Source organism: Typopeltis vanoorti, chromosome 1, assembly GCF_054136105.1.
Source record: "Typopeltis vanoorti isolate ZY-2024b chromosome 1, IOZ_Tvanoo_1.0, whole genome shotgun sequence".
Classification (NCBI taxonomy): domain Eukaryota; kingdom Metazoa; phylum Arthropoda; class Arachnida; order Uropygi; family Thelyphonidae; genus Typopeltis; species Typopeltis vanoorti.
In genome coordinates, this window is record NC_143549.1 from 82,549,688 (window position 1) to 82,561,892 (window position 12,205).

Genomic DNA, 12,205 nt, shown 5'->3' on the forward strand with positions numbered 1-12,205 from the left:
ATTTTACTGTAGTCTGGTTTGTCTTTATTTTTTATTGAAGTCTTGTAGAGAATTTAGTTAATAGTGTTTTGGCTGTATCCATTTTTTTGAAAAATATTACTGATCACTTTAAATTCGTTTTTAAGTGCCTGGAACAGATCTTCAGAGGCCTATTTTTAGGGTATTGATGACCTAGTTTTTGTGTTGGGTGGTGGTAGGAGTTTATGTGTATATATTGGCCAGTATGTGTCGGTTTTCAGTAAACAGTGAAGGAAAGATTGCCCGAGGGAAGACATGTGACAAGTATATCTAGAAACGGCAGTGTGTTAATTTTTTCAATCTCAATTGTGAACTGTATACGTTTGTGTTCTTTTGTGTTTATGTTTGTGTTGTGTTTTGTGCTGCAACATACCATACATAGAAGAAACAGGATGCACAATTCCGATCAGACGAAAAGAACATAAACGACATATCAAATATGATAATTATGGTGAAGCTGGCCTTTCTGATCATACTCAGAACACCTTACACAGAACTGACTGGAAAAGCACTAGTTGTCTACATCACACCAAAACATTGTATGAATGCATTAAGGAAGCTTGTGAGTTCATTATCAACCACCCCAATCTAAACAATAATGATGGTCTAAAAATCCCATACATATGGAAGGCATATATCCATTCCATGAATCCTTCATCTCTAAGAACAACTATAAACAGAACAATAGAAAATCCAGGATCCGAAATCCATAATAACAACTTTAATACTGAAAAATAGGAAAAATCACTGTTAACGAAAAAGAAAAAAAAATCTATAAGAAAGTTTATTCATGTATAAATTTATATTTTTTTTAAATCAAAAATATCAATTGTAATAATAGAAATAGGACATCACTGTTACTGGAAGGAAAACCATCTGTAAGCAAGAATATTTATTGATGTAATCAAAAATTAAATTAGCTTGATGTAATTTATTTATTTATTTATTTATTTTTACTTTTTTTTTTAAATTTTATTTTTATTTTTTTTCACTAGAGGTCAAGCCAATGAGTAGCATGTGAACAAATCATTGATTCTCTAGCTCACAGTTTGAAATGTAACACAGCTTGTCTTGTATATTTATGTATGCTCCAGATGATGATATTGATATGAAGATCAAAACGTTGGGATAATAAAGAGAGTTATTCTAACAGGGTTGTAGAATCGATAATTTGAAAAATGAATGCTGATCACCATGTAACACTAAAAGAAAGGATTTCACTGTGGAAAATGCAACAACAGCACACATCTTTGTTCATTAAGTTACAAATACATATTTTATATTGCTCAAATATTAAATCACCAAATGCTAACAGTCACACTTTAATTCCAGAGCTCTGAACTTACTTATGTAACTGAAATTTATTGATTTTTCTTTCATTAACATTAGTAAGTTAAGTAACGAAAATGAGAGAAACAGGGTTTTTTCGCATTCCTAACTAAACAAAAATTAAGACATTAAACTCAACACGTTTCTGAAAGCAGGGTTATGATATTTCTTGATAACAATATGCAACAATGTCAACCATCAAAAAAAAAAAGAAAGAAAGAAAGAAAAATTTTAAAGTAAAATAAAATGTTTACCTTCAAATAAATATTTATGATCACAGCATGCAAGAAATTCATAAGCTTTTGAAAGTTTTGAAATTCCTACCCATATTGTTTTCATCATTTGGTGTCATTTAAATGAAGAACAGGTCTGGCTATTAATTTGGTTAATGTTTTTTGATTTTTCTCTTCCAATGGTGAGCATTATTTGATATTAGCATGTTGATTCACTTGTTATCTGCATGCTACGATACCTTTTTATTTTCTACAACAAACGTTTTAAGAGTTTATTAACTGATTGGTTACAATATCTCATGTCTCTCTGTAAATAATCAAATTCTAACAGTTCTATTGTTATAATTTGGTACGACTGTTTTTTCTAGTCTGGTGAAGGTATCTACAGATGTAGTAACAAAATTGTCACTTTTCAGTTCATTTGTACTTTATTCACAAAAGTGCAATTCCATTATTTGCTTTGGTTTCTGTTTTTAATTCCCCCAACACTAGGATGGATGGGTGGTAATGCTGTGAAATAAGTTTTGAATTGCACTCAAGTCACTTGATTTTATCTGCACACTATGATACCTTTTTTCTACAGCAATATTTTAAAGAGTTTTAGTAATGTGTTGGGATAAAATATCTAATGTCTCTCTGTAAAATAACCAAATCCTAACATTTGTACTTCAAATGCTGCTTTTCTAGTCTGTTGGAGATATCAATAGATATAATAACAAAATTGCCACTTTTCATGTGAAATATTCTCCATTAAAATTCTGGCTATTAATTTAATGCCCAATTCCTTTTGCTTCAAAGAGTTAACACAGTTTCTTGAAATATTTGAGAGCTTGCATGAACAAATAAGACTTTTAATTCACTGAGTGGATTTTCAAAAAAAGACTCTGGTTAGTTTGGGCCTGAAATTTCACAAGGAAAAAAATGGTCTTACTTAATTTGTATAACACATCAATGACACCCACTTTGTTCTTTTAAATTTACACATTTTTTGAGTGAAATATTATTTACAAAAGTATTTACTGAATCTAACATAAAGAAAATCAATAAAGTGAAAAATACAATATATTTTTTGTTACTTAATCTTCTTATTGTTAAATTTGCGCTGTTTTTCAATGGTTCTTCCCATGCTTACAGAATGGTTCGTGGTTGTTGACAATGTGACTCTCATCTGAAAGTTTATTTTCATTTTGTGATCATTGGGAATTTGTTACTGTATGGCACCACAAATAAATAGTTATTTATTATTATTATTATTATTTCACTGATTTTTAGCTCTGATATTATATTTTATGCTAACTTTCTGTTACAAAATTCTAAACAATTAGAACTTTTCACAAAGAAACTTTCAACGAATTTTGTGGATCACCCGTTATTTTTACTTTCCGGACACAAAACACCACAACACAACACAATACAGCAGCTGCAGTGGATGAAGAATTGCCTTAAGTCCAAAGTCACTTGACTCTGGTATTTTCTTATAGTACTGTTTACCCTTACTGTGCTCTACCCTGACCGTTCCTTCAAAAACGAACCTTTCATGCAGATGACTCAACGACATGTTTTTGTATGCTGCTTGATATATTGCTGATGTGTTTTTATCTTACTTTATGTGGGGAAAGGTATATTTGTGTTTGCGTTATCTGGAGAGTACACACCTTATTTATTCTATATCAAACTTTTTTAAGAGTTTAAGTCACGTTTTTCGGTTAAATTATCTGCTGTCTGTCTGTAAATCCACCAAATTCTAACACGTTGGATTTTCGAGTATGTGAATGAAATGTTTACAGATAACTCAACCAATGTCAATAGGTAGCATTAGAAATTTTCTAAAATAATTAATTAATTACAGGATATCAGTTTCCTCACATCTATTTTCCCCACATTCCTGGGATTAATTTCAAAGTAGTGATTTTTTTACAATAATTAAACAGAATTGCATTAAGTTATATAAAGTTATGGATTTAAATATGAAATTCTAAACTGAATAACTGAGTAAAAATCTCACTGTGGAAAACACAACAACACACATCTTTGTTCATTTAAGTTTTAGAAATGCATATTTTATTTTGCTGAAATATTATTATTTACAATGGAAAAAAATTTGAAACTTGTAATTACCTAAAATATTTCACAATATTTAGTTTACACTCTTAACATTTTCCAAAGTTCAAATAAAGAAAATTTTCGTTACTCACTGTTTCTTGGTTACATTACATCAAAATAGTTGGTTATGCAAAAGAGTTTTTAGAACAGATACCATTGTGAGTACAGCTCCATGCATTTGATATTGCATCAGTCTAGAAATGACACCATGTCTCATTAAGCTTTCTGTGTATTCTTTTGTCACCAGATCTGTTACAAGCAGTTTTTGTAAAATGTTCCTAAATATCCCAAAATGAAGAATCTTTATCAAATCGAATATAATCTTGAAGGACTAATTTTGCCATCGATGAATTTATATGATTAGCAATAATTTTCCCTTTGATACGAATTGCTGGTAATTCAGTTTCCAAAAATAGTAAATGATTATCAATGTCATACATTTTTGGTGAAAATCTGTCAGCTTCTTTACAACTAATAGAGAAAACTTTACATCCATCAGCTCCTGTATCATCAAGCATTAATTCCCCATCTTGGCATTTCAGAATATAACAGTCACTGAGATTCATTTCACAGACAACTCTTCTTTGCAAGTAGCCGAGGATATCAGACCACTTCCTGCATAACTTTTCCCATATGGTGCTAGATAAATACATCACAATGTATGTGTCTTCTAAAATAATAATCGGTTTCCATCCTTTTAGAGCTATGTGAAGAATTTTTTCTCATGCTATTTTCCTGAAAAAGAAAATTTCAATGACTTTTGGGTTTACTCATTATTTTACTTTACTTTACTGAACACAAAACACCACAACACAATATGATATCTGCACTGCATGAACGAATTGCAGTAACTGAAAAGGCACTCGACTCGTTTATTTTTCCTTATAGTACTGTTTACCTGACCCTTAACCCTGACCTTTCCTTGAAAAATGAAACTTTTGCACAAATGACTCACAAACATATTTTCGCATGCTGGTGGATTTGATGTTGATGTGAGTTTATCTTACTTTGTGACATCATGGGGCAAACTTTATCTCTGTGGCTTGAATTCATCCAAGGGGAGATTAGCAAGCTTGCCATTTGTGGACATCTTTTAGTGATGTTACCTCAAACTGATAACCAATGAGATGAGCGAGCTAGCCATTTGCAGATGTCCGAAATTGTTGGGGGGAAAAAAAGCATTACATGGTGGAAGTGAAAGGGTAGTCAAGAGGTTGACGGTGGTCTTCCCTGCAAGGCTCCTCCACCCTCCCTCTCCTCCACTTATTCATGGGGAGATGAGCGAGCTCACCATTTGCCAATATCTTTTAGTGATGTCACCTCCAACTGAGTGATAACTTCGGAGGAAAAAACACAGGTGGTGGAGGTGAAAGGGTAGTGAGCAGGTGATAGTTGTCTTCCCTGCAATGTTCCTCCACCCCATTCTCTAACCCCTCATCCACCTCTCCTCCAGAAGATGTTTGCTCAGACTAGTGGAGATGAGTGAGCTCATCATTTGCAGATATCTTTTAGTGAAGTCACCTCCAACTGATACTGATAACTTTGGAGGGGAAAAAAATGCGTTTTTTTAATCGTGTAGTTAATTAATTATTTTAGAAAATTTCTAATGTTACCTATTTGACATTGCTTGAGTTATCTGTAAACATTCGTTCACATACTCGAAAATCCAACCTGTTAAAATTTGGTGGATTTACAGAGAGACAGCAGATAATTTAACCCAAAAATGTGACTTAAACTCTTAAAAACGTTTGGTATAGAAACAGGTTTGTACTCTACAGATAACACAAATACAAATTTACCCTTCCCCACACAAAGTAAGATAAAAACACATCAACAGTACATCCAGCAGCATTCAAAAACATGTCGTTGAGTCATCTGCACGAAAGGTTCATTTTTGAAGGAACGGTCAGGATAGGGTAGGGTAAGGCTAAATAGTACTATAAGAAAAAACTATAGATTTGAGTGACTTTGGACTTAAGGCAATCGTTCATCCACTGCAGCTGTTGTATTGTGTTGTTGTGTTTTGTGTCTGGTAAAGTAAAAATAATGGTGATCCACGAAATTCTTTGAAAGTTTCTTTGTGAAAAGTTCTAATTGTTTAGAATTTTGTAACAGAAAGTTAGCATAAAATATAAAATCCGAGCTAATAATCAGTGAAATAATAATAATAATAATAAATAACTATTTATTTGTGGTGCCATACAGTAACAAATTCCCAATGATCACAAAATGAAAATAAACTTTCAGATGAGAGTCACATTGTCGAAAACCACACGATGACAATTCCTTGTGGAAATTTAACCATAAGAAGATTAAGAAACAATAAATATATTGTGTTTTTCACTTTATTGATTTTCTTTATGTTAGATTCAGTAAATACATTCGTAAATAATATTTCACTCAAATAAAATGCGTAAATTTAAAAGAACAAATTGGGTATCAATTGATGTGTTATACAAATTAAGTAAGACCATTTTTTTTCTTGTGAAATTTCATGCCACAAACTAACCAGAGACTTTTTTTTGAAAATCCACTCAGTGAATTAAAAGTCTTATTTGTTCATGCAAGCCTTCAAATATTTAGAAACTGTGTTAACTCTTTGAAGCAAAAGGAATTGAGTATTAAATTAATAGCCAGAATTTTAGCAGAGAATATTTCACATTAAAAGTGGCAATTTTGTTATTATATCTGTAGATATCTCATACAGACTAGAAAAAATAATTTGGTTATTTTGCAGAGAGACATTAGATATTTTATCCCAACACGTTACTAAAACTCTTAAAAATATTGCTGTAGAAAAAAGGAATCATAGTGTGCAGATAAAATCAAGTGACTTGAGTGTGATTCAAAACTTATTTCACAGCATTACCACCCATACATCCTAGTGTTGGGGGAATTTAAAACAGAAACCCAAGCAAATAATGGAATTGCACTTTTGTGAATAAAGTACAAATGAACTGAAAAGTGACAATTTTGTTACTACATCTGTAGATACCTTCACCAGACTAGAAAAAACAGTTGTACCAAATTCTAACATTACGACTGCAAGAATTTGGTTATTTACAGAGACATGAGATATTTTAACTCATCAAGTTACTAAACCTCTTAAAACGTTTGTTGTAGAAAATAAAAAAGGTATCGTAGCATGCAGATAACAAATGAATCAACAAGCAAATATCAAATAATACTTGCCATTAGAAGAGAAAAATCAAAAAAACATTAACAAACTTTATAGCCAGACCCATTCTTGATTTAAATTATACCAAATGATGAAAACAATATGGGTATGAATTTCAAAACTGTGAAAAGCTGATGATTTTCTTGCTTGCTGTGATCATAAATATTTATTGGAAGGTAAACATTTTATTTTCTTTACAATTTTTCTTTCTTTCTTTCTTTCTTTTTTTGATGGTTGACATTGTTTTCAAGAAATATCATAACCCTGCTTTCAGACACGTATTGAGTTTAATGTCTTAATTTTTGTTTAGTTAGGAATGCAAAAAAACCTTGTGTCTCATTTTCGTTACTTAACTTATTAATGCTAATGAAACAAAAATCAATAAATTTCAGTTACATAAATAAGTAAGTTCAGAGCTTTGGAATTAAAGTGTGACTGTTAGCATTTGGTGATTTAATATATGAGCCATATATAATATGAATTTGTAACTTAAGGAACAAAGATGTGTGCTGGTGCTGCGTTTTTCACAGTGAAACCTTACTCAGTTATTCTGATTACAAATTGATATATAAATTCATAATATTATACCTTAATGCACTTCTGTTTAATTATTGTAAAAAAAGCATCTCAATGCTTCTAGAGATGCAAATTTGTCGGTCACTGGCAGATCTAAGTCAGGAAAAGACATGTTGAGTTAATGGAAAATTGTTGCCTCTACTGTAAAAACCATAGTTCAACAGCCAAGAATGATCTGTTTTTAACTTTGAAGAATACCGCAATACATCTGTGAAAGGAAGTGATTAATGATTTACAAATGTCTATACTAATGTTTCCATAGTGTTTGAAAGAGAGCGAAAACCAAATGAGCCAAAATGAGTCAAACATCTTCAAAATAAATGAACATCAGTGCAAATGCTCCATCAATTCCCCAGTCAGAAAAATTCACAAGTACGCTCAACAAAAAAGAGAAGGGAAATGACAGTTTAAGATAACACGTTTGAAAATCTACAGCACATTGGGAAAAGAAATTCACACAATTTCTTTATTGATTAGAATTATATGTATTCGTTTAAAAAAAAACTTGGGAAACTGATATCCTGTAATTAATTATTTTAGAAAATTGTCTAAGGCTACCTATTGACAACGTTTGAGTTATCTGTAAACATTTCGTTCACATACTCAAACCCCGAACTGATAATACCACGCAAAACATCAAAGGGAGGATATGAGTCATGAAAAAGGTGAAGTTTGGATTGTCGTGTGGGAAGTATTATCAAACCCTCAAGTAAGACCAGGAGAATTCCAATTACCCCCCCCCCCCGCCGTCAGAAAAGTTCACAAGCAGGGACAGCAAGTTGAATAAGGGAAATGACACAGTGCCACCATGAGTAAAGGAAAGAAACAAAGCGCATATTAACCTATAAGGAAAAAGAGTCAGCTGCATTTCTGACCTTGTGTCCCCCCCCCACCCCCCCCCCCCCCCACCCCCCCCCCCCCCCACCCCCCCCCCCCCCCACCCCCCCCCCCCCCCACCCCCCCCCCCCCCCACCCCCCCCCCCCCCCACCCCCCCCCCCCCCCACCCCCCCCCCCCCCCACCCCCCCCCCCCCCCACCCCCCCCCCCCCCCACCCCCCCCCCCCCCCACCCCCCCCCCCCCCCACCCCCCCCCCCCCCCACCCCCCCCCCCCCCCACCCCCCCCCCCCCCCACCCCCCCCCCCCCCCACCCCCCCCCCCCCCCACCCCCCCCCCCCCCCACCCCCCCCCCCCCCCACCCCCCCCCCCCCCCACCCCCCCCCCCCCCCACCCCCCCCCCCCCCCACCCCCCCCCCCCCCCACCCCCCCCCCCCCCCACCCCCCCCCCCCCCCACCCCCCCCCCCCCCCACCCCCCCCCCCCCCCACCCCCCCCCCCCCCCACCCCCCCCCCCCCCCACCCCCCCCCCCCCCCACCCCCCCCATGCTTTCAGACACGTATTGAGTTTAATGTCTTAATTTTTGTTTAGTTAGGAATGCAAAAAAACCTTGTGTCTCATTTTCGTTACTTAACTTATTAATGCTAATGAAACAAAAATCAATAAATTTCAGTTACATAAATAAGTAAGTTCAGAGCTTTGGAATTAAAGTGTGACTGTTAGCATTTGGTGATTTAATATATGAGCCATATATAATATGAATTTGTAACTTAAGGAACAAAGATGTGTGCTGGTGCTGCGTTTTTCACAGTGAAACCTTACTCAGTTATTCTGATTACAAATTGATATATAAATTCATAATATTATACCTTAATGCACTTCTGTTTAATTATTGTAAAAAAAGCATCTCAATGCTTCTAGAGATGCAAATTTGTCGGTCACTGGCAGATCTAAGTCAGGAAAAGACATGTTGAGTTAATGGAAAATTGTTGCCTCTACTGTAAAAACCATAGTTCAACAGCCAAGAATGATCTGTTTTTAACTTTGAAGAATACCGCAATACATCTGTGAAAGGAAGTGATTAATGATTTACAAATGTCTATACTAATGTTTCCATAGTGTTTGAAAGAGAGCGAAAACCAAATGAGCCAAAATGAGTCAAACATCTTCAAAATAAATGAACATCAGTGCAAATGCTCCATCAATTCCCCAGTCAGAAAAATTCACAAGTACGCTCAACAAAAAAGAGAAGGGAAATGACAGTTTAAGATAACACGTTTGAAAATCTACAGCACATTGGGAAAAGAAATTCACACAATTTCTTTATTGATTAGAATTATATGTATTCGTTTAAAAAAAAACTTGGGAAACTGATATCCTGTAATTAATTATTTTAGAAAATTGTCTAAGGCTACCTATTGACAACGTTTGAGTTATCTGTAAACATTTCGTTCACATACTCAAACCCCGAACTGATAATACCACGCAAAACATCAAAGGGAGGATATGAGTCATGAAAAAGGTGAAGTTTGGATTGTCGTGTGGGAAGTATTATCAAACCCTCAAGTAAGACCAGGAGAATTCCAATTACCCCCCCCCCCCCGCCGTCAGAAAAGTTCACAAGCAGGGACAGCAAGTTGAATAAGGGAAATGACACAGTGCCACCATGAGTAAAGGAAAGAAACAAAGCGCATATTAACCTATAAGGAAAAAGAGTCAGCTGCATTTCTGACCTTGTGTTTTTGTGTTTTGTGCTGTGAATATATGTTAAAAATCAACAATTTGGAATAGTCAGAAAACTTCGGCTTGATTTTCAATCCTATGTTAGACTTAGGCTTGATTTTCAGTCATTTCGAGCACCTCTGGAGAGAAACACAGATGTTTGTTGCATTTATCCACTTTCAGAACCACAATGTTTGTGTCCTGTTTAATATTTTTAGAGGTAAATGATCCAGTTTCGAAGTATTTTTATTCTGAAGTTTTTGACTGGCAAAGTATGAAAGCTGTTTGTATGCAAAGAAAATTTGCTGCATCTATCTGAACTCTTTGAAGTTCTTTCTTGACACTTGCCATGATGTCGAACTTATGATGATCTCTAATCTCCTCAGACCTCCAAAACCTTCCGAGTCATCTGTTAAGAAACCAGCATGTACAAGATAAAGGCCAGACCAACACGTCGAAATTCATTACAAGAACTAACTTCAGTTTGTTCGAAGAATAATATAATTTTGCCCATTAATCAACAATCAGTGGAAAGTAGAGCTGACACCAGTGGACACATAGCTGTAGTTTCGTTGGCGTAATCTAATCAATGAATTCGATTAAAGCACAGAATTCTATTATGATTCAGTACTTGCTGATTTAACAATGCCGTTTTTGTGATGACTGAACTAATATAAATATTACGAATCTTTAAAAAATAAAACATTCCATGTCACTCTCTTCACAACAGATTCATTTAGACTGCCTTACCCAGGCAACTATTGAAGGGTTTTGAAGATACCCACATGGTCACTCTTGACCTTTGCTGGTTATTTGATTGTACTGGACATTAGGCTTTGTTATCAAGCTACAACCTTATTGTCTGCATTCTACCCTTTGCAACTGGATGGTTGGTTTCCTTTCTGGTCGTTCGCTCTGTATGTCATGGTGGAATGCTTCCTGTCTTTAGATTTTTCTATCAATGATGGTATACTCGAGGCATAGGTGCTATGTCTCTATATTTTTCCTATACATCAATGACTTCGCTTATACATAGTTTTGCTAAACTCCACTGCTCTTTTTTCATTCTAGTGGTCAAATCATTCGCACCTTAAGATCTATAACCGAGGTTTCAAACACCGTTAGATATGCGGACGATCTACTTAGTTTCAGCAGTATATTATGGGGCAATATTCTGTTTCATAGTCCCGATAAGATTTATTTTATTGGTCTACTTACATTTCTAGCCTGTCCTGGCAAAACATCAATCATATATATACTGGTCATTTGGATATGCTTCTACTTTGATATCGTCCTGTAGGTTAAAAGACTGTACACAAATTCAAATATTCATGGGGTTTAATTCTGATTTTAATCAGCTAAAGGGTGCATTATTATGAGGGGTATCTTCGTGAAGGAACGAACAGAATAATCGAAAAATTAATTAAGCCTAAAAAGAAACAAAATCTCATTTTTCGTTGCCTTCGGTCAAATAGCCGTGTGCATCACCATCATCTCACTTACCTTTTGATTAGAAAGATTCTCTGTCTTCAGCTGGAAAGCGCTAAGGAAGTATTAAGCTATTAAAGAACTCAAAGCGAAATTACTTCACAACACACTTTCTTGTGGAAATTGATTTCAGCTGACACCGGAACCGTATGCTTTCTTATATATTTGTAAAGAATCAAAGACTTGGGTAAAACAGGAAATGGATGCCTTGACGTCGTAGGGGTGTTTGGCTGAGTTAAAGAGAACAAAAAAAAAATCTTCGTGATTTCCTGGAAGTAAAATACGTCATTTCTGCTTTCATTTAAACAGCTGTCACACGTGAATTTAATGTTTTGTGTTAAATAAAATATCATTTCTTTCTGAAAAGTTACCTTATTGTTGTATCTGTTTGACTGGAAATTTGCCAAAATCAGAGGCAAATGATCTGAAAGAACTAACGTCACGAAATGGTAGCCAATAGAAAACGCTTTTTTTTTTTAAGTCCTAACATTGTTGCAGTATGTTGTCATAGTTGATATGCGTAGAAAAATTGTGAATCTCGAGATTATACAAATAAACGCAGATGATATTTTATATTGAAAAGGTTGGATACTGGTTATAAATAGGTATTAATCCCAGAAAAACAGAAGGGCTGCTGTCGTAGTACTGTTACAAACAAAACAGATTATATTGTAGGATTATTATCGGGAAATTCTGTTAATCCTGTCATATTTTCTTTCCAAA

The 12,205-nt window shown here is 35.1% G+C and overlaps 1 protein-coding gene across 1 annotated transcript in view; it reads right to left on the bottom strand.

The window, feature by feature from the left end:
* LOC150110157 (peptidoglycan recognition protein 3-like) overlaps positions 1 to 11,682 on the bottom strand; it is a 54,530-nt gene extending 42,848 nt beyond the window's left edge. The window contains exon 1 of the mRNA XM_090390980.1: positions 11,498 to 11,682. The gene's annotated coding sequence lies outside the window, so the exon portion shown is untranslated. The remainder of the gene's footprint in view (positions 1 to 11,497) is intronic.
* Positions 11,683 to 12,205: the final 523 nt, after the last annotated feature.